The sequence below is a fragment of the Somniosus microcephalus genome, chromosome 13 (genome assembly GCF_052327205.1).
Source record: "Somniosus microcephalus isolate GS21.2 chromosome 13, FLI_Smic_1.0, whole genome shotgun sequence".
In the NCBI taxonomy this organism is placed as follows: Eukaryota; Metazoa; Chordata; class Chondrichthyes; order Squaliformes; family Somniosidae; genus Somniosus; species Somniosus microcephalus.
Genome location: NC_140999.1, coordinates 105,467,259 through 105,490,164, shown reverse-complemented (window position 1 = coordinate 105,490,164; position 22,906 = coordinate 105,467,259). Strand labels below are relative to the sequence as shown.

General features: G+C 49.7%; 1 protein-coding gene across 7 annotated transcripts in view; it reads left to right on the top strand.

The window, feature by feature from the left end:
* Window positions 1-22,906, top strand: part of stx16 (syntaxin 16) — a 68,763-nt gene that overhangs the window by 20,819 nt on the left and 25,038 nt on the right. The window lies entirely within an intron of this gene.

Genomic DNA, 22,906 nt, shown 5'->3' with positions numbered 1-22,906 from the left:
TACTCCTAGATCCCTTTGTTTCTGTACCCCACCTAGACTTGCACCCTCCAAGTGATAAGTGACCTCCCTATTCTTCCTACCAAAATGTAATGTGTTGAACTTAATTTGCCAATTAAGTGCCCATTCTGCAAGTTTATTAATATCCTCCTGTAACTTGTTGCAGTCCTCCTAAGTATTGACTATCTCCCCTCCCCCCCCCGAAATTTTTTTTGGTGTCATCTGCAAATTTAGAAATTGTGTTTTTGATTCCAAAGTCTAAATTGTTAATGTAAATTGTGAACAGCAGTGGTCCCAGCACTGATCCTTGTGGAACACCACTACCCACCTTCTGCCACTGTGAATAGCTACCCTTTACTCCTACTTTCTGCTTTCTGTCCTGAAGCCAGCCAGCAATCCATTCTGCTACTTATCCCCTGACCCTGCATTCGCTGACCTTGTTCGTCAGTCTATTATCGGGTAACTTATCGAAGGCCTTTTGAAAATCCAGATAAATTACATCTGCTGCATTATCATTGTCTACTCTCTCTGTTACCTCTTCAAAAAATTCAATGAGGTTGGTCAAGCAAGACTTTCCCTTTTGAAATCCATGTTGACTATTCATTATTATATTTTTGGTTTCTAGATGTTCTTCTATTTTCTCCTTTAATAGATTCCATTATTTTTCCTACCACCGATGTTAAGCTGATTGGTCTATAATTCCCTGGACATGTTCTATCCCCCTTCTTAAATATAGATATTCCGTTAGCTATCCGCCAGTCCTCTGGTACTATACCTTTTTCTAACATTAAATATGCGTAGTAATGCCTCTGCTATCTCTTCCTTAGATTCTTTTAAAATGCATGGATGCAATCGAGGGGTTTTGTCCTGAGTTTGATTAATTTATTTAATATATTCCCTTTTTTATTTTAAATGCACTTATCTCATTACTAATGTGCCTATAAAATATTTTACTATTTTGTTTTATGTTCCTTGATAATTTAATTTCATAGTTCCTCTTTGCCTCCCTAATTTTTTTTGACTTCTCTCCTAATCACTCCCCTGCTGTCTATGTACTTAATGTATGCCTCTTTCCTTACTTTCCTTAATGTATGAACACTGCTTCAACTGTCAGCTGTGTCTCAGTTGGTAGCACTCTCACCTCTGAGTCAGAAGGTTGTGGGTTCAAGTTCCACTCCAGAGACTTCAGCACCAAAATCTAGGCTGACACTCCAGTGCATTGCGGAGGGAGTGCTGCACTGTCGGAGGTGCCGTCTTTCAGATGAGACGTTAACCTGAGGCCCCGTCTGCCCCCTCAAGTGGACGTAAAAAGATCCTATGGCACTATTTTGAAGAATAGCAGAGGAGTTATCCCTGGTGTCCTAGCCAATATTTATCCCTCAATCAGTATCTAAAACAGATTATCTGGGCATTATCACATTGCTGTTTGTGGGTACTTGCTGTGCACAAATTGACTGTCGCATTTCCTACATTACAACAGTGACTACACTTCATTGGTCATGAAAGGTGCTATATTGAAGGGATAATTACTAGTCCTAGCCCTTTTTGGGCTACCCCAGATCAGGCGTATTCCCCCGACGTTCACCTTCAACTAAAGTTAAAGATAGCCGAATTCTATAAGACACTTAATTGGGTCTAAAGGTTCAGACTATCTCTCCCTAAAGGAAAGGAACGTTGTGAAGATGTTACTGTCCTCCGGATAGCACTTTTAATAAGTTTAACTAGACTGTAACCTTCTGGATATTATGAGGGTCTGGAATACCCCCCAGAATTCTGCAACTCCTCACAAAAGTATACAGAAATTGAGTTCGCGAGATTGATACAGAAATACTACTTGAGACAATTCTAAAAATATATAGATTTATTTAAGAGCCGACATACAGTTAACAGCTGTTGATTCAATCGCAACATTAACAGTTCAAAAACAAATAGCTTACATTTCTTCAGAGATTTTTATTCTCAAATCTTAACTTCGTACATTTTTACATTTCTTATTCTTAATTCTGATCCAGAATATCCTCCAAAATCAAATACCTTGATAACCCGAGATTCAAAGTTTAAAAACTTAGAGCGTGCCTGCGAAGTTGAAAAACGCTTGTCCTTCCAGCGACTTCTGACTTTCCATTTGAAAATCCTATCTTTTATACTCTTTTTTGTGGTATATTCTTTGAAGTTTTCTGCTGATGTAAGCTAATTATCTCTAAGTCATCCTCTGTTAACTTTTTCTATTCTTACTGTCAATTTAGCCATTAACTTTCAGAATCCTGTCTCTGTGTTTAGGTACTTCAAAACTTATCATCAAATAAATACTACTGTCATATTGTTTTTATGTCATTCTTATCGAAGGTTTTCCATTCAATTCTTAATATTGGCTTAACTGGTTATTAGCAGACGTTGGAACACCACGGAGTCACAAGTTCAATACAAAAACCATGTGATTGCTTGGTGCATCTATTGAAGTCATATCTTCAAAGTGTTCTGTTGGTATCATATTTACTACATGTAAATTAAAAACACTTCAACTAGGGTATTTTACTTGTTTTCTAGCTATCTCAATGGTTATATTATAGTCTTATGTCTTCTGTCTTCCAAGTTTAACATAAAAACTATTTGACCAGCAGGTGTTTCTTTTACTTGATGTCATCTTTTCAAAGGCACATGCCTTTTTTAATGTTTCTGTTCAACGTGTTAGTTTATAACACTTTACTTAGGTCATTCCATTGTGTTTCTCCCAAACTCCAGACCTTCTGGAAGCACCAAACTGCTATTTCAATAGGGCCATTGTTTTAGTATATTTAGTATATTTAACCAATTCCCATTTCAAAGCTTGTATGGTTTTTACAGCTTGTGTCGCCGAGGCTTTAGATTTTTAAACCCAGTGTGTCATGTTTTAATAATGTCAGAAATCTGTTCATATGATGGTGTATCTCTTGGAATATGGCTTATTCCGTCACAATATAAATGCAAGTCTTTCTTTCAACATTGTCGACTTCTGCAGGAGCTTTGCTAGCTGGCTTTGGTAGTCCAAGTGTGCCCACACCCAGTTTAAGCGGTGTGTGTGGCTTATTTCATTTACACAGTTGACGTGCACCTTGTGTATTTACTGCACATGACTCCGTTGCTCGACAATCCTGCCAAGCTCACTGCAGCTTGCAGTCTCAATTACCAACATACTTAACAGTGGCAGGCGTACATAGAATCTACAGCACAGAAACATGCCATTTGACCCAACAGGCTTATGTCAGTGTTAATACTCCACGCGCTTCCTCCCACTTTACTTTATCTCACGCTAACAACATATCCTCCTATTCCTTTCTCCCTCATGTACTTAACTAGATTCCCCTTCAATGCATCCAAGTTATTCGCCTCAACCACTCCATTTGGCAGCGAATTCTACATTCTCGCCACTCTTGAGTAAAGAGGTTTCTCCTGAATTCCTTACTGGATTTATTAGTGACTATCTTATATTTATGGCCCCTAGTTTACGACATCTCCACAAGTGGAAACATTTTCTCTATGCCTACCCTGTCAAACCCATTAATAAATACCTCTAACAACACAGCTCTCGGACTTCCCTTTTGTAGAGAAAAGATCCCATCCACTGATGCCCCCTCTCAATTATCCCATCCGCTGATGCCCCCTCTCAATTCCCCCATTATCTGATACCCTCTCCCAATTCCCACATTATCTGATGCCCTCTCCCAATTCCCACATTATCTGGTGCCCACTCTCAATTCCCCTATTATCTGGTGCCTTCTCCCAATTCCCCTATTCACTAGTGCCCTCCTCCAATTCCCCCATTCACTAGTGCCCTCCTCCAATTCCCCCATTCACTAGTGCCCTCCTCCAATTCCCCCATTCACTAGTGCCCTCCTCCAATTCCCCCATTCACTAGTGCCCTCCTCCAATTCCCCCATTCACTAGTGCCCTCCTCCAATTCCCCCATTCACTAGTGCCCTCCTCCAATTCCCCCATTCACTAGTGCCCTCCTCCAATTCCCCCATTCACTAGTGCCCTCCTCCAGTTCCCCCATTCACTAGTGCCCTCCTCCAGTTCCCCCATTCACTAGTGCCCTCCTCCAGTTCCCCCATTCACTAGTGCCCTCCTCCAATTCCCCCATTCACTAGTGCCCTCCTCCAATTCCCCCATTCACTAGTGCCCTCCTCCAATTCCCCCATTCACTAGTGCCCTCCTCCAATTCCCCCATTCACTAGTGCCTTCTCCCAATTCCTTTCAACAACAATAACAACTTGTATTTGTATAGCGCTTTTAATGTAGTAAAATGTAAATTTGATACCGAGCCATATAAGGAGAAATTAGGGCAGAGGATGAAAAGCTTGTTCCAAGAGGTAAGTTTTAAGGGGTGTCTTAAAGCAGGAAAGAGAGGTAGCAAGGCGGACAGGTTTAGGCAGGGAATTCCAGAACTTTGGACCTAGGCAACAGAAGGCACAGCCACCAATGGTTGAGTGGTTATAATCAGGGATGCTCAAGAGGGTAGAATTAGAGGAGCGCAGATATCTTTTGGGGGGGGGGGGGGGTGCGTGGTTGTGGGGCTGGAGGAGATTAAAGAGATAGGGAGGGGCGAGGCCAAGGATGAGAATATTGAAATCGAGGCGTTACTTAACTGGGAGCCAATGTAGGTTAGTGAGCACAGGAGTGATGGGTGAACGGGACTTGGTGCGAGTTAGGACATGGGCTCAAGTTTTGGATGACTTCAAGTTTATGTAGGGTAGAAAGTGGAAGGCCAGCCAGGTGTGTGTTGGAATAGCCAAGTCTAGAGGTAACAAAGGCATGGATGAGAGTTTCAGCAAGGGCGGAGACAGACAATGTTACGGAGGTGGAAATAGGCGGTCTTAGTTATGCCTCGGATATGAGGTCGGAAGCTCATTTCAGGGTCAGCCTCAGACAGATGTTAGGGAGAGGGATGGAGTCAGTGGCTAGGGAACGGAGTTTATGGTGGGGACCGAAAACAATGGCTCGGTCTTCCCACTATTTAATTGGAGAACATTTCTGCTCATCCAGAACTGGATGTCGGACAAGCAGTCTGACAATTTAGAGACCATGGAGGGGTGGAGAGAACTGGTGGTGAGGTAGAGCTGGATGTCGTCAGTGTACATGTGGAAACTGACGTTGTGTTTTAAGATGATGACACCAAGGGCCAGCATGTAGATGAGAAATAGGAGGGGACCAAGGATAGATTCTTGGGGGACACCAGAGGTAACTATGCGGGAGCAGGAATAGAAGCCATTGCAGGTGATTCTCTGGCTACGATTAGATAGGTAAGAATGGAACCAGGCGAGTGCAGTCCCACCCAGCTGGACGACGGTGGAGAGGCATTGGAGAAAGATGGCGTGGTCAACCGTGTCAAAGGCTGCAGACAATTCAAGAAGGATGAGGAGGAATAGTTTACCTTTGTCACAATCACAAAGGATGACATTTGTGACTTTGATTAGATCCATTTCGGTACTGTGGCAGGGGTGGAAACCTGATTGCAGGGATTCAAACATGGGTTGTGGGAAAGATGGGCATGGATTTGGGAGGCGACAACACGTTCAAAGATTTTGGAGATGGGGCGGTAGTTTGCAAGGGCGGAGGGGTCAAGGTTTGTTTTTTGAGGAGAGGGGTGATGAGGGCAGATTTGAGGGAGAGGAGGACAGTACCTGAGGAGAGAGAACCGACAACAATGTCAGCTAACATGCGAGCCTTAAAAGTACGTTGGGTGGTCAGCGGATTGGTGGGACTAGAATCAAGGGAGCAGGAAGTGGGTCTCATGGAGAGGTCATGAGGGGAGATCGGACAGAAACTGGAGAAAGATGTGAGTTCAGGGCTCAGGCAGGGGGGGATCCTTAGAGGAAGTTTGGCCTGGGGGGCTAGGGGAAGGAAGGGAAGTGGCAGATGCAGCTGAACCGATGGTCTCAATCTTAGAGACAAAGAAGCCCATGAGCTCCTCGCACTTATTGTCGGAGGTGAGGGTGGAGGAGACGGGAGAGGGGGATTAATAAGACGGTTAGTGGAGAATAGAATCCGGTGTTTATCTTTGCATTCCAGAATAATTCTGGAATAGTGAGCAATTTTGGCAGACGGGAGCAGGACCCAATAATGCTTTCAGTGGTACAGCTGGATCTGGTGATGAATGGCCAGTTGTCTGCCATATCCGTTGAAGTCTGCATCCCTTGGAATTATTGGGCGAAGTTGAGGCCTCAGCCAAGTTTCCGTCAGGGCCATGATGTCAATGCAATCAGCAATGATAAGCTCATGGATGGCAAGGGCCTTGTTTGTAAGAGAATAGACATTCTGGAGGGAGATCCAGAGAGGGTCGGTGATGACTGACCCACTGCCAGCGTCCACAGGGCCAGCACTGGAAGGGGTGAGTAGGATGGGGAGGAGATTGGCAAGATTAACCCCCAATGGCTGGAGTGGGGGAAAGGTTGGCGAGAGAGTAGGATGGGACATTTGGGTTGCTGCTCATAATAAGGCAACGACGAGTGCCTCGATGGCCCTTTGTAGGATGCGAAGAGGGGCATTGTGGGAAGCTGTAGGCTTATCTAAGAGGGAGTCAACCTGGGACGGTGGCAGGAGAGTAGTTCACTGGTGCCCTCCTCCAATTCTCCCATTCACGGTGCCGTCTCTTAATTCCCCCATTCACGGTGCCCTCCTCCAATTCTCCCATTCACGGTGCCCTCCTCCAATTCCCCCATTTACTGGTGCCCTCTCCCAATTCCCCCATTTACTGGTGCCCTCTCCCAATTCCCCCATTTACTGGTGCCCTCTCCCAGTTCCCCCATTCACTGGTGCCCTCTCCCAATTCCCCCATTCATGGTGCCCTCTCCCAATTCCCCCATTCATGGTGCCCTCTCCCAATTCCCCCATTCATGGTGCCCTCTCCCAATTCCCCCATTCATGGTGCCCTCTCCCAATTCCCCCATTTACTGGTGCCCTCTCCCAGTTCCCCCATTCACTGGTGCCCTCTCCCAATTCCCCCATTCATGGTGCCCTCTCCCAATTCCCCCATTCACTGGTGCCCTCTCCCAATTCCCCCATTCACGGTGCCCTCTCCCAATTCCCCCATTTACTGGTGCCCTCTCCCAATTCCCCCATTTACTGGTGCCCTCTCCCAATTCCCCCATTCACGGTGCCCTCTCCCAATTCCCCCATTTACTGGTGCCCTCTCCCAGTTCCCCCATTCACTGGTGCCCTCTCCCAATTCCCCCATTCACTGGTGCCCTCTCCCAATTCCCCCATTTACTGGTGCCCTCTCCCAATTCCCCCATTCATGGTGCCCTCTCCCAATTCCCCCATTTACTGGTGCCCTCTCCCAATTCCCCCATTCACTGGTGCCCTCTCCCAATTCCCCCATTCACTGGTGCCCTCTCCCAATTCCCCCATTCACTGGTGCCCTCTCCCAATTCCCCCATTTACTGGTGCCCTCTCCCAATTCCCCCATTCATGGTGCCCTCTCCCAATTCCCCCATTCATGGTGCCCTCTCCCAATTCCCCCATTCACGGTGCCCTCTCCCAATTCCCCCATTCACGGTGCCCTCTCCCAATTCCCCCATTCACTGGTGCCCTCTCCCAATTCCCCCATTTACTGGTGCCCTCCTCTAATTATGCCAATTGCATGTCTATTACATACAGATACTTTATCAGCACTGGTTATGAATAGTGGTCATATGTGACAATCGTGCCTGATATTCCTCCCCTCTATCCCAGGGTCAGTGTGACCAATTGTACTGCCATTATGGGTGCATAGCTGAGATCGTTAAATGTAGGATATTCTTGGTCTTTATGGCTTTGGATCACACTGGGTGATGTATTTCCCAGATGAACCAAAGGGAAGGGGGCTCTTGCTCGAGATTTCTGACCTACACATGCTGCACTGGCTGTTAGACGAATTGTATATACACACAAACCCAACTAGAACACCAACGAGATGGACATACGCACAATGAAGTATTGAAAACATGATGGGCCAGAAATTCGGGTCCCCATGGGTGAGTACGCGCTGGGTACTCACGCGTAGGGCCAACGAAAGTGCCGGTTTCGTGCATGCATTGCGCATGTGCGGGAAACCGGATCTTCCGTTCCCTTCAAGGAAGGGGTTCACAGGTTGAACGCGTGCGCCGGAGAGGCAGCGCGTACACCTGGAACTTCCATTTTTTTTTTACAGGTTTCTCCGGGAGGGTAAGTCTCCAGCAGCTACGCTTTTAAAAAGCAGTCGCAAGGCCTGGTTTTAACAAGGTAAGTGGTGGATTAAGTAAAATTAAAACATTTTTTCCACAGGTTTATTATTTTAAAATACTTTAAAGAAAGGTAAGTTTATTTTTAGCCCTGTTAAAAACTGTAATTAATTTTTTCAAAAATTTTAATTATTGTTTAAAATAGTTATTTTATGTAATTATAGCTATTTTTAAAATGTGATGTTTTTAAAAATTTATTTGAAGTTTTAGTTATGTTTTGGGGCTGATCGCTAATTCATAGATTTGACAGGTCTTCCTGTCAAATCTGTGAATAGAGATTCCCTGCTACGATTGGCTCTCCACGGCCCACGTGATCCCAGGGGACGCTTCGAACTAACTGCGCCCCTGGGATGTGCAAGCACTGCGTGCCGGCAGTTGGAGGAGGCCCAGGATTGGAATCCCACGCGGGCCCACAGCACAACGGCCGGCTCGCTAGGTAAGTGCAGGTCGGGGGCTTGCACCCGCTGGATGCCTCAGACCCGAATTTCTGGCCCTGGTCTTAACTGTCACAAGACGTCCTCAATCAAGGCATGTGAGCTTCTACCAAACTAGTTGTCCGTGTGGTTCATAGCGTCAGAATGAGTTAATCCATTGTACCAGCTCCACTGCTAATGTCACTAGCACCTACTATTTAACTCACCCCTCCCAGCGCTGACCCTGTTGATGCTGGCAGTGGGTCAGCATCAGCGATCCTCTCCGCATCTTCCTCCAGAATGTCCGTTCTCTTGCGAACAAGGCTGTTGAGCTTATCGTGGGTGATTGCATCGACATCATGGTCCTGATGGAAACTTGGTTGAGGGGTGATGACACCTTATCCGTAAATGAAGTGGCTATACCTTCCACCACTTGCTCCGCTCTGACCGTCATGGTGGCGGTTTGGCTCTCATCACCAAATCACACCCTGGTCTGTCCCCCTACTCCTGCGGCACTTTCTCCTCCTTTAAGCATCTCGCCTTATTCCCCCCCACTCGCCTCTCATTTAAAATTCTCGTTCTCTACCGCCCACCCAAGTACCACAGAAACATAGAAGATAGGAGCAGTAGTAGGCCATTCGGCCCCTCGAGCCTGTTCCACCATTTAATGAGATCATGGCTGATCATCCAAATTCAGTACCCTGTCCCTGCTTTCTCCCCATATCCCTTGATCCCTTTAGCTTTAAGAAATATATCTATCTCCTTCTTGAATATATTTAATGAATTGGCCTCAACTGCCTTGTGTGGCAGAGAATTCCACAGGTTCACCACTCTGGGTGAAGAAATTCCTCCTCATCTCAATCCTAAATGGCTTACCCCTTATCGTTAGACTGTGACCCCTGGTTCTGGACTCCCCCGCCATCGGAAACATCCTTCCTGCATCTAGCCTGTCTAGTCCTGTTAGAATTTTATAAGTTTCAATGAGATCCCTTCTCATTATTCTAAACTCTAGCGAATAAAAGCCTAATCTACCCAATCTCTCCTCATACGTCATTCCTGCCATCCCAGGTATCAGTCTGGTGAATCTTTGCTGCACTCCCTCCATGGCAAGAACGTCCTTCCTCAGATAAGGCGACCAAAACTGCACACAATACTCAAGGTGCGGTCTCACCAAGGCCCTGTACAACTGCAGCAAGACATCCTTGCTCCTGTACTCTATTCCTCTCGCTATGAAGGCCAACATACCATTTGCCTTCTTAACCGCCTGCTGCACCTGCATGCTTACCTTCAGCGACTGGTGCACAAGGACACCCAGGTCTCGTTGCACTTCCCCTTTTCCCAATCTATTGCCATTCAGATAATAATCTGTCTTGTTTTTGCCACCGAAGTGGATAACCTCGCACTTATCCACATTGGGTAGATGCATGGCAAATGCAGTATAATCACCCAACCTGTCCAAATCATACTGGAGTTTCTCTGCATCCTCCTCACAGCACACGCCCACCCAGCTTTGTGTCGTCTGCAAACTTGGAGATATTACATCTAGTTCCCTCGTCTAGATCATTCATACAATATATATATATAGTGATAGCTGGGGTCCTAGCACCGATCCCTGCGGTACCCCACTAGTCACTGCCTGCCACTCAGAAAAAGACCTGTTTATTCCAACTCTTTGCTTCCTGTCTGCTAGCCAGTCCTCTATCCAAGACAGTACCTTATCCCCAACCCCATGTGCTTTAACTTTGCACGCTAATCTCTTATGCGGGACCTTATCGAAAGCCTTCTGAAAGTCCAAATACACCACATCTACTGGTTCTCCCTTATCTATTCTACCAGTTACATCCTCAAAAATTTCCAGTAGATTAGTCAAGCATGATTTACCTTTTGTAAAACCATGTTAACTTTGTCCGATCCTGTCACTGTTTTCCAAGTGCTCTGCTATTACATCTTTGTGGTAAACCACTTTTATCGTTACACTATAGTTATCACTGTTGTATTGTTATCACCGTTATCACTGTTGTATCACGATACGAGGTCGCCTCTTGTCGCGCTGTTATACCTGGGCTGACCACCTCCGACTCCGCCCATGGCTCCACCTACCTGCCCAGGTATAAAGGTAGTCGACTGGCTGGTATTCCTCCTTGTTGGACCCGATCACCCACGAGGGTGGGCTCTGTTATTTAGTCAATAAAAACCTTTAGTTACGTTCCTAACTCGTCGCTTTTTATTGGACGAATTGATAGGTATATCAATTTTATTGACTAAATTTTAAAGATGTCTACTACTGGCCAGCCAGAAGCCCTCCCAGAAGCACAGCCACACCAGCCGGCTTGGCTGCAAGCCCTCAAACCACCGTACCTGGATCTAAACCCACAGGCAGCAAACGCAGCCCTCAACTTCAAACACTGGCTGGACTGCTTCGAATCCTACCTGGAAGAATCCGGCGCCCCGCAGAGATCCAAACTAAGACTTCTGAACGCCCAAGCGAGCCCGAGAGTATACGCACTCATACAGGACACGACTACGTACGAGGCCGCTATCAACCTACTGAAACAGCAGTACCGCAGCCCGGTAAATTACATGTACACCAGGCACCTCCTAAGATCCCGCCCGCAACAGCCAGGAGAGTCTGTAGCTGAATTTTTACGGGCGCTAAGAGCACTCGGCAGGAACTGTGACTTTAAGGCGGTGACGGCTGTTGAAAATACGGAAGATAATATCCGCGATGCCTTTGTGAAAGGCCTACGGTCCGACTACTCACGGCAAAGACTGCTTGAAGCTAAAGACCTCGACCTGGACAAAGCTGAAGCCCTCGCTCTCTCCCTGGAGGTGGCCCATCAGGACCAGGAGGCGTTTTCCAGGTACTGCTCGCGACCCTGGGACTCGGGCCCGACCCCTACCGCAATACCCTTCGCAGCGCCGCCCCCGGGACCTACCTCAGCGTCGGCGTCCCGGACCCGACCGGGCCCGCCACCCCCGGTACCGGCTCCGACATCGGGCACCCGCGATCGGGCCGCCGGCTGCTTCTTTTGCGGCCAGGAGAAGCACCCGAGGTCGCGCTGCCCAGCCAGGAACTCTACCTGCACAACCTGCAGGAAGAAAGGCCATTTCTCTAAGGCCTGCAGGAGCGGATCTTCAGAGGCCAGCAGTGCCTCATGCGAACTGTGGGGGCGGCCATCTTCTTTCTCGGCAACTGAGGCCAGTATCCCCACACGTGAGTCATGGGGGTGGCCATCTTTGATCAAGGCAACCGACCCCAATAGTGCCTCATGTGAGTTATGGGGGCAGCCATCTTCTCCGCCATTTTGTCCTACCTCGTGGGAGACGCCATTTTACCCACCACGCCCGACTGCCACCGGGCCCCCGGACCCGACGACCGCCTCGCCCGCAGACGACAACGACTCGCTTACCTACACGCTAGCCTCCGTCACTCTGGATCAAGCCCGCCCACACCACCTGTCCAAGTCGATGATGGACATCAAAGTAAACGGCCACGCCACGACCTGCCTGTTCGACAGCGGAAGCACGGAGAGCTTCATCCACCCAGACACGGTGAGCCACTACTCCCTCCCTGTCCTGCCAACGCGCAACCGAATCTCGATGGCATCGAGGTCCCACGCCACGGACATTAGCGGCTACTGTGCTGTGACCTTGTCGGTTAAGGGTACAGAGTATAAAAACTTTAAACTCCTCGTCCTCCCCCAGCTCTGCGCTGCCGTCCTACTAGGGCTGGACTTCCAATCCCACCTCCAAAGTGTAACCCTAGCATACGGTGGACCCCTCCCCCCACTCACAGTCGACAACCAGCGAAGGTTAAACCGCCCACCGCGTAACACCTGCAGCCTATCCACCCTCAAGGTGCCGCCACCTTCCCTGTTCGCTAACCTCACCCCCGACTGCAAACCCGTCGCTACCAAGAGCAGGCGGTACAGCGCTGGGGACAGAGCTTTCATTAGCTCTGAGGTGCAGCGTCTCCTGAAGGAGGGCATCATCGAGGGGAGCAACAGCCCCTGGCGTGCCCAGGTCGTGGTCGTTAAGACCGGCGATAAAAATCGCCTGGTCATCGACTACAGCCAGACCATAAACAGATACACCCAGCTGGACGCATACCCCCTTCCCCGCATATCTGACATGGTCAATCAGATTGCACAATACCGCGTATTCTCGACCATCGACCTTAAGTCGGCCTACCACCAACTCCCTATCCACCCCGAGGACCGCCAGTACACCGCCTTCGAGGCGAATGGGCGCCTATACCACTTCCTTAGGGTCCCCTTCGGTGTCACCAACGGGGTCTCGGTCTTCCAAAGGGAGATGGACCGGATGGTTGACCAGAACGGACTGCAGGCCACATTCCCCTACCTAGATAACGTCACCATCTGCGGCCGCGACCGGCAGGACCACGACGTGAATCTGGAGAAATTCCTCCGTACAGCCCAACGGCTGAACCTCACCTACAATAAGGAGAAATGTGTGTTTAACACCTCGCGCCTTGCCATCCTTGGCTGTGTAGTAGAGAACGGACTCATCGGCCCCGACCCCGAAAGAATGCGCCCCCTCATGGAGCTCCCACTGCCCTAAGGCACTTAAGAGAACCCTGGGGCTCTTCGCCTACTATGCCCAATGGGTGCCCAATTATGCGGACAAAGCCAGACCCCTCATGAAGTCCACATCCTTCCCCCTTACGGAGGAAGCGTGCGCAGCCTTCTCCCTCATTAAGGGAGACATTGCCAAGGCCACTATGCACGCAGTGGATGAGTCCATCCCCTTCCAAGTCGAGAGCGATGCATCCGACTTCGCCCTAGCCGCCACCCTTAACCAGGAGGGGAGACCGGTGGCCTTCTTCTCAAGGACCCTACAGGGCCCTGAGATCCGACACTCGTCGGTCGAGAAGGAGGCCCAGGCGATTGTGGAGGCGGTACGACGCTGGAGGCACTACCTGGCAGGCAAACGATTTACCCTCCTTACCGACCAACGTTCGGTCGCTTTTATGTTTAATAACAAGCTGAGGGGCAAAATCAAGAATGACAAGATCTTGAGGTGGAGAATCGAGCTCTCCACCTACGATTATGATATCTTGTACCGGCCAGGTAAGCTGAACGAACCCCCCGATGCTCTGTCACGAATTACATGCGCCAGCGCGCAAAGTGATAGACTTCAGACCCTCCACAACGACCTCTGCCACCCCGGGGTCACCAGACTTTACCACTTCATTAAGGCCCGCAACCTGCCCTACTCCATCGAGGAGGTCAGGACCATAACCAGGAACTGCCAGACCTGCGCCGAGTGCAAACCGCACTTCTTTAGGCCGGACAGAGCAAGCCTGATCAAGGCCACCCGCCCCTTCGAGCGCCTGAGCATCGACTTTAAGGGGCCCCTCCCGTCCTCTGACCGTAATGTGTACTTCCTCAACATTGTTGATGAGTACTCCCGTTTCCCCTTTGCCTTCCCCTGCCCAGACATGACCAGTACCACGGTCATTAAATGCCTGAACGACCTCTTCGCCTTGTTCGGGTTCCCAAACTATATACATAGTGACCGGGGCTCCTCTTTCATGAGCGAGGAACTCCGTCAGTTCCTACTAGCGAGAGGTATTGCAGCAAGTAGGACCACCAGCTACAACCCCCAAGGGAACGGCCAGGTGGAAAGAGAGAACGCGACGGTATGGAAGGCCGTCCTCTTAGCCTTAAAGTCTAAGGGCCTCCCAACCTCCCGCTGGCAGGAAGTCCTCCCGACAGCGCTGCACTCCATCCGGTCACTACTTTGCACTGCCGTTAACGCCACCCCCCATGAACGAATGTTTGTTTTCCCCAGGAAGTCGACTACGGGAACCACTCTACCAACCTGGCTGACCTCTCCGGGGCCCGTCTTGCTGCGAAAGCACGTGAGGGCCCATAAAACAGACCCCCTGGTCGAAAGGGTGAACCTCCTGCACGCCAACCCCCAGTACGCCTACGTGGCTTACCCAGACGGGCGGGAGGACACTGTCTCCTTACGAGACCTCGCACCCTCGGGCACTCCGGAGACACCACCTTTACCCCCCCCACCACCCCCCCGATCGGAGAGGCTTACGAGGCCTCCGGACAGACTGACATACCAGAACTGGTAGTACACTTCACCCCGCCGGACTCAAATCTAAACAAGGGGTGAATGTGGTAAACCACTTTTATCGTTACACTATAGTTATCACTGTTGTATTGTTATCACCGTTATCACTGTTGTATCACGATACGAGGTCGCCTCTTGTCGCGCTGTTATACCTGGGCTGACCACCTCCGACTCCGCCCATGGCTCCACCTACCTGCCCAGGTATAAAGGTAGTCGACTGGCTGGTATTCCTCCTTGTTGGACCCGATCACCCACGAGGGTGGGCTCTGTTATTTAGTCAATAAAAACCTTTAGTTACGTTCCTAACTCGTCGCTTTTTATTGGACGAATTGATAGGTATATCAATCTTTTATAATGGACTCTAGCATTTTCCCCACTACCGATGTCAGTCTTACCGGTCTGTAATTCCCCATTTTCTCTCTACCACCTTTTTTAAATGGTGGGGTTAGATTAGCTATCCTCCAATCCATGGGAACTGTTCCAGAGTCTATCGAATTTTGGAAGATGACCAACAATGCATCTACTATTTCTAGGGCCACTTCCTTAAGTGCCCTAGGATGTAGATTATCAGGCCCTGGGGATTTATCGGCCTTCAATCCCGTCAATTTCCCTAACACATTTCCCTACGAATACTGATTTCATTCAATTCCTCCCTCTCATTAGACCCTATGTTCCCGACATCTCTGGGAGGTTATTTGTGTCCTCCTTTGTGAAGAGGTAGCGCCTCCCGTTAGCGCCTTAAGAGGGCGCTAAGTGGGGCGCAAAGCAACTGGCGCCCGGGCGCTGCGATATCTGCGCCTCTCGTGAAATTGACTGGACATTTTGCGGCGGCGCTAAACAATACTGCCCAATCTCCTGTGCAACGCCCTTGTGACGCCCCGGACCGGAAATTGAGTGGTGCTCCCCTCCTTTCCGCCTGGCGCAACCAACGACCGGTTGAGTGGAACACTTCCCAGTCGCTGTGGGGTTTTGGGGGGGGGCGCTATTTAAAGGGGGCTTCTTCCTGGCTTTTGTGTGGTAGCCATTTTTGCCCCACTCGTTCTGAGAGAGAGAGAGATTTTGAGAGAGAGAAAGAGAGACTTCTGCATTGAGTCAACGCTGTCTGAGGTAGTTTTAGCTTCTGACCATAACTTTGCAGGTACTTTGCTTTTTGACCTTCATAACTTTGATTGCCTAGATACTATGGGGGCTGCAATTGATGGGAACGTCGTCCTTCTCCATCACATTCGGAGGGCACAGAGACGCAGAGAGAGAGTGGCAATCATGGCCAGATGGAGGAGGGCCAACAGGCCTCTGTACAGGAGACCTTACCCTCTCAGGGTTTTTCGCCAACAGTTCTCCTACATTAATATGTCTGAGGAGCAGTGTTTGCGAAGGCTGCGCTTCAGCAAGGAGGTGGTCACTGAGCTCTGCCACCTGCTTCAGCCAGATCTGCAGCCTCAACTGAGGAGCAGGACGTCTCTGTCAGTGGCAGTGAAGATAACAGTGGCTCTCAACTTTTATGCCACCGGCTCATTTCAATCAGCTACTGGGAACATCGCCAATATCTCCCAGTTCGCGATGCATTGCTGCATCCGTCAGGTAACAAATGCCCTCTTTAAAAGGAGACGAGAGTACATCTCTTTCCCCATGACCCCGGACAAGCAGCAAGAACACGCAACGGGCTTTGCGATGATAGCGGGCTTCCCCATGGTGCAGGGCGCCATTGACTGCATGCATGTGGCTTTGCGTGCGCTGCAAGAGAATGCCGAGGATTTCCACAACCGAAAGGGCTTCCATTCCTTAAACGTCCATTTGGTCTGTGACCACAGGCAGCTGAAACTCGCTTTCAATGCCCACTTTCCTGGCAGCAGCCACGATGCCTTCATCCTGCGCCAGACTTCTGTGGCAGACCTTTTCCAGGCACCGCATCACCCAGGAGGTTGGCTTCTCGGGGACAAGGGATATCCTCTGTGCACCTGGCTGATGACACCGCTCCGTACGCCCGACACCGCTCCGTACGCCCAGCACCCCTGCTGAGCTGCGATACAACGAGAGCCATCAAGCTACCAGGAACATCGTTGAGCACACAATCGGCGTGCTCAAGCAACGGTTCCGCTGTCTGGGCCATTCTGGAGGAGCCCTTTAGTGCTCGCCTGAGCGAGTCGCCCACTTCATTGTTGTGTGCTGCATGCTGCATAACCTTGCAATCCTCAGGACCCAGCCAATGCCACCAGGCATTGGAGCACCAGCAGAGGAGGAAGATGAGGAGGATGATCATCATCAGCACCAAGGCAGGAGGGAGGCACACAATGTACAAATTGGAAGGGCCGTCCGTCAAAGGCTCATAGCAAGTCGCTTCTAGGCCCCCTCTGAGGAAATGGCTTCTGCCATTCAAACAACCTGAATGAAACCATCCCGCAACCCCTAAGCTGGTCAAGGCAACAATGATTGCAAAGACCAAATATGTACATTTTGAATACAGACACTTCTTTATTTGACACACTCTTGTGTGTCTCATTTCCGCATGACAAACTAATAGAAAGAAACACAAAAAAAAGCAGTCATTAGCATAACTGGCTCTCACAACTTGGAGACAATGTCCAAAACAGTTACAAAAATTTGACCACAAATCTCGGCCTTCAATAAAACAATGAAAAACATTTTGTCACACCTCCTACTTTTTGCCCTTCGAGGGTGATTTCCTTCCCTTGCGAAATTCCCCCCTTCCCACCCTGCAGCACCTCCGTAATGGGACCTCAGTGGCTGGGGGGAAGGCTGCTGATTGTCACAAACTGAGACTGCAGATGCCCTTGAAGGAAGGTCTGGACCAGCTCTGGGCCTGGAGGTCCCGGCTGCTGACTGCACCAACTCTGCATGGGCGGCAGCAGTCTGTCCTACAGGTGGTGGCAACTGCAGTGGAGAAGTGCCAGTGGTGGCAGGAGGAATGCTGTCATCTTGAGAGAGGACAGCAACTCCCTGCTCGACCGACACACTGGCACGCCCATGGGGCAACACTTCAGCATCCGGAGCAATCTGATGGAGCACAGATTGCTGGCCTGCTGCGACGCGGTGAGAGCCCCGGGGAAATGTGCCCGATCCAGGGAGGGTGGCAGCAGTCAGTGCTCGTGTGGCCTCAATCTGCGTCTGCATGAGACTAGCCACTGACTGCATTGCAGCACTAAGCATTTGCGTGGCAGCCGCCTGTGCTACACCGAAGTGCTCCACACTCCTTGCCAGTGATTCAATGGATTCGGGCACCCTTGCCACTGCAGCCATGAGCTCAGTGTGCCTGTTCTCCGCCTGGGCGCTCATTTCAGCGAGGACCCGCTCCCCCTCTGCGTCCAGTGCAGCAGGACTCGAAGCCATACTCTCCCTCCGGGGAGAAGGTCCCTGAGCTTCCCTACCCCCATCACGTTGCTGCAGCCCGCTGGGTCCTGGAGCTTCACCCTCATCAGACCATTCCCCCCTGCTCCCCTCCAGGGAAGGCATGTTCACTGTGGGCATGGGCTGCCTTGGTAGAGGGTGGCGCTGATGCTCCGGCTCCCTCTTCCTCCTCGCCTTCAGCTTCACTCCCACTGGCAGCTTGAGGGCCCGTCTCCTCACCTGGTGAATCACCATCGGAAAGCAGGGAGGTCCAAGAATGGCTTTAGCGTGAGGACAGGGTGGCAGCAAGGGAGGCATGAGTGCAGCGATTTAGTGATTTGGATTGAAAGTGTCAAAGGCTGCAGTTGTGAGGAACAAGTGGAAGGAGAGAGGACAAAAAGGTGATGACCTTACCATTGCTGTCCAGAACGGGGTCGGCGTCTCCAATGGCGACAGGACCAATCACCCGGCTTGCCACAATCCTGTGGACGCGCTCCTCAAGATCGCTGAGGGGCTGCAGCTGAGGCCACCCTCCACCAGTGCGTTGCTGCTGTCTCCTATTATGAGACAGCTTGGCCTGCAAGAAAAAGGACGGCGTCTGAGTAAATATGCAGCCATGGTCTTGCTTGAAATGCCTCCCACGGTTGAATAGCCCTTACTGTATGCAGCCATGGTCTTGCCTGAAATGCCTCCCACAGTTGAATAGCCCTTACTGTATGCAAAGTATGGAATGTGCGTGTGTGTTTGATGAAAGGGCTTGGATGAGTGTTGGGCATTGGGGCTTTTAAGACCATCTGGCCATAAAGTGAGGTTGAGATGGAGGGATGGAGAGGTTTTGAAAAAAAGGCACTCACCCTGACGACCCGAGTGAGGTTGTTGAACTTTTTCCTACATTGGATATGGGTCCTAGGCACCATGCTGCTTGAGGAGACACTCTGAGCCACCACCCTCCACACTCTTCTGTACTCGTGTGGCAAAGGCCTCCTGCCACTCTCTGGGTACAGAATGGATCTTCTGCGCTCCACCACGCCAACCAGAGCCTCCAAGGCCCGCTCGCAGAAGTGCTGTGCTCGCTCCCTGGCCCCCTCCATAGTGTTTGGTTGCTAGATTTAGCCACATGTCTGCCCAGGCCGAGATTCAAGGCCCCAATGAGCAGGGTGTGGCTGCAGAGCAAGATCAACCCTCCCCTTTAAGAACTGACCGGCGCCAGTGTGTCTGTGTTCAATCGCTAACTGACAGCACCTGTGCTGTGCCCGCCCTCTGAGGTAGCGCCTTAAGAGAGATGTGTAGCGCCTGATTTAGCGCTCCAATCACCTCCAGGGGCGATAAAAGCCAAGTTTGCTGTCGGAGGCGATAATTAGCGCCAGGCGCTAAACTTTGCGCACCGCCAATAATGGCGCCCCATATGGGGCGATACTGAATTTTTTCCCCCTTTTTCGCTTCACTTATCTATAGAAGCTTTTACAGTCAGTTTTTATGTTCCCTGCAAGCTTACACTCATAAGCTATTTTCCCCCTCTTAATTAATCCCTTTGGCCTCCTTTGCTGAATCCTAAACTGCTCCCAATCCTGAGGTTTGCTGCTTTTTCTGGCCAAATTATATGTTCTCTCCTTGGATCTTATGCTATCCCTAATTTCCCTTGTTAGCCACGGTTGAGTCACCTTTTTTGTTTTATTTTTATGCCAGACAGGGATGAACAAATTCTGTAGTTCATCCATGCGATCTTTAAGTGTTTGCCATTGGCTATCCACCGTCAATCCTTTAAGTAACGTTCCCCAATCCATCCTAGCCAACTCGTGCCTCATACCATCCTAGTTTCCTTTATTTAAATTCAGGACCCTAGTCTCTGAGTCAACAACTTCATTCTCCATTTTAATGAAGAATTCTATCATATTATGATCGCTCCTCCCCAAGGGGCCTCGCACAACAAGATTGCTAATTAATCCTTTTTCATTACATAATACCCAGTCTAAGATGGCCTGATCTCTAGTTGGTTCCTCGACATATTGGTCCAGGAATTCCTCCTCCACAGTATTGTTACTAATTTGGTTAGCCCAATCTATATGTAGATTAAAGTCACCCATGATAACTGCTGTGCCCTTATTGCACGTGTCTCTAATTTCCCGGTTAATGCCATCCCCTACCTCAGCATTACTGTTTGGGGGTCTGTATACAACTCCCACTAATGTTTTCTGCCCCTTGGTATTTCTCAGTTCTGCCCATACAGATTCCACATCATCAGAACTAATATCCTTCCTTACTATTGTGTTAATCTCCTCTTTAACCAGCAATGCTACCCCACCTCCTTTTCCTTTTTTCCTGTCCTTCCTGAATATTAAATACCCCTGGATGTTGAATTCCCAGTCTTGGTCACCCTGGAGCCATGTCTCCATAATCACAATTATATCTCATCCATTTACATCTATTTGCGCAGCTAATTCATCCACCTTATTACGAATGCTCCTCACATTAAGACACAAAGCCTTCAGGCTTGATTTTTTAACACTCTTAGTCCTTTTAGAATTATTATTTACTGTGGCCCTTTGATTTACACCCTTGATTTCTCTGCCTTCCACATTTGCTTTTCTCCTTCCTGTCTTTTGTTTCTATCCATGCTTCCCTTTCCTCTGTCTCCCTGCACAGGTTCCCAATCCCCTGCCATAAAAACGTTATTACCGAGACATCTTCACTGCTTTCCTCCCTCAGCCTCTGCACCGAGTGACTTCTCATCCTCGGTGATTTCAACCTCCATCTCAATTCATCATGCTCTCTCTCCTCTGAGTTCACTAGCCTCCTATCCTCCCTCAATCTCTCCCTACATGTAAACTCCCCAACCCATATTCACGATCACCCCCTCGACCTTGCCATCTCTCGTGGCCTCGCTACTCCCATCGTGTCAATCGCAGATAAGGCCATCTCTGACCACTTCCTCGCATCGCTCTCCACCCATATCCACCCCCCCCCCCCCCCCCCCCCCCCCCCACCAAAAAGCCAACCCTACTTTCTTCTGTGTCCGCCCCTGGAAAAAAACTCTCCCCCCAAACTCTCTTGCAACTGCACCAGCTTTGATGCCCTAGTTCCTATTAAAATAATTACTTTCTCTCACCCTGGCCATTCCCCCGGTACGGCCCTCATCTTCGCTCCCTTAAGTCCAAGGGACGCAGGCTTGAACGGATATGATGGACAACTGGTTTAGCCATTCACCGCCAGATCTGGCTGGACCACATAAAGCATTATTGGGTCTTGCTCTCATCTGCCAAAATTGCTTACTATTCCAGAATCATTCTGGAATGCAAAGATAAACCCCAGCTTCTATTCTCCACTGCTAACCGTCTTATTTAACGCCTCTCCCCTGTCTCCTCCATCCTCGCCTCCGACAACGTGTGAGGAGCTCATGGACTTCTTTGTCTCTAAGATTGAGACCATCTGTTCAGCTGCCTCTGCCACGTCTCTCCCTTCCCCTAGCCCACCGGGCCAAACTTCTTCTAAGGTTCCCCCCTGCCCGAACCCTGAACTCACATCTTTCTCCAGTTTCTCTTCGATCTCCCCTCATAACCTCTCTGCACTCACCTTTTCCATGAGACCCACTTCCTGCTCCCTCGACCCCCGTCCCACCAACCTGCTGACCACCCAACTTCCTTTTCTGGCCCCCATGTTAGCTGACATTGTTAACGGTTCTCTCACCTCAGGTACTGTCCCCCTCTCCCTCAAATCTGCCGTCTTCACCCCTCTCAAAAAAAAAAATAACCTTTGACTCCTCCGTCCTTGCACGCTACCGCCCCATCTCAACCTCCCTTTCCTCTCCAAAATCTTTGAACATGTTGTCGCCTCCCAAATCCATGCGCATCTTTCCCCCAACTCCATATTTGAATCCCTCCAATCAGTTTTCCACCCCTGCCACAGTACCGAAACGGCTCTCGTCAAAGTCACCAGTGACATCCTTTGTGACTGTGACAAAGGTAAACTATCCCTCCTCATCCTTCTTGACTTGACCACGCCAACCTTCTCCAATGCCACTCTACCGTCATCCAGCTGGGTGGGACTGCACTCGCCTGGTTCCATTCTTATCTATCTAATTGTAGCCAGAGAATCACCTGCGATGGCTTCGCTTCCCGCTCCCGCATCGTTACCTCTGGTGTCCCCCAAAGATCTGTCCTTGGTCCCCTCCTATTTCTCATCTACATGCTGCCACTTGGCGACATCATCCGAAAGCACAGTGTCAGTTTCCACATGTATGCTGATGACACCCAGCTCTACCTCACCACCACTTTTCTCGACCCCCTCCACGGTCTCTAAATTGTCAGACTGCTTGTCCGACATCCAGTTCTGGATGAGCAGAAATGTTCTCTAATTGAATAGTGGGAAGACTGTAGCCATTGTTTTCGATCCCCACCACAAACTCCGTTCCCTAGCCACTGATTCCATCCCTCTCCCTAACCTCTGTCTGAGGCTGAACCACACTGTTCGCAACATTGGTGTCGTATTTGCCCCTGAAATGAGCTTTCGACCACATATCTGAGGCATAACTAAGACAGCCCATTTCCACCTCCGTAACATCGCCCGTATCCGCCCTTGCCTCAGCTCGTCTGCTACTGAAACCCTCATCCATGCCTTTGTTACCTCTGGACTTGACTATTCCAACGCATTCCTGGCTGCTCTCCCATGTTCTACCCTACGTAAACTTGAGGTCATCCAAAACTCGGCTGCCCGTGTCTGACCACACACCAAGTCCCGTTCACCCATCACCCCTGTGCTCGCTGACCTACATTGGCTCCCGGTTAAGCAACACCTCAATTTCAAAATTCT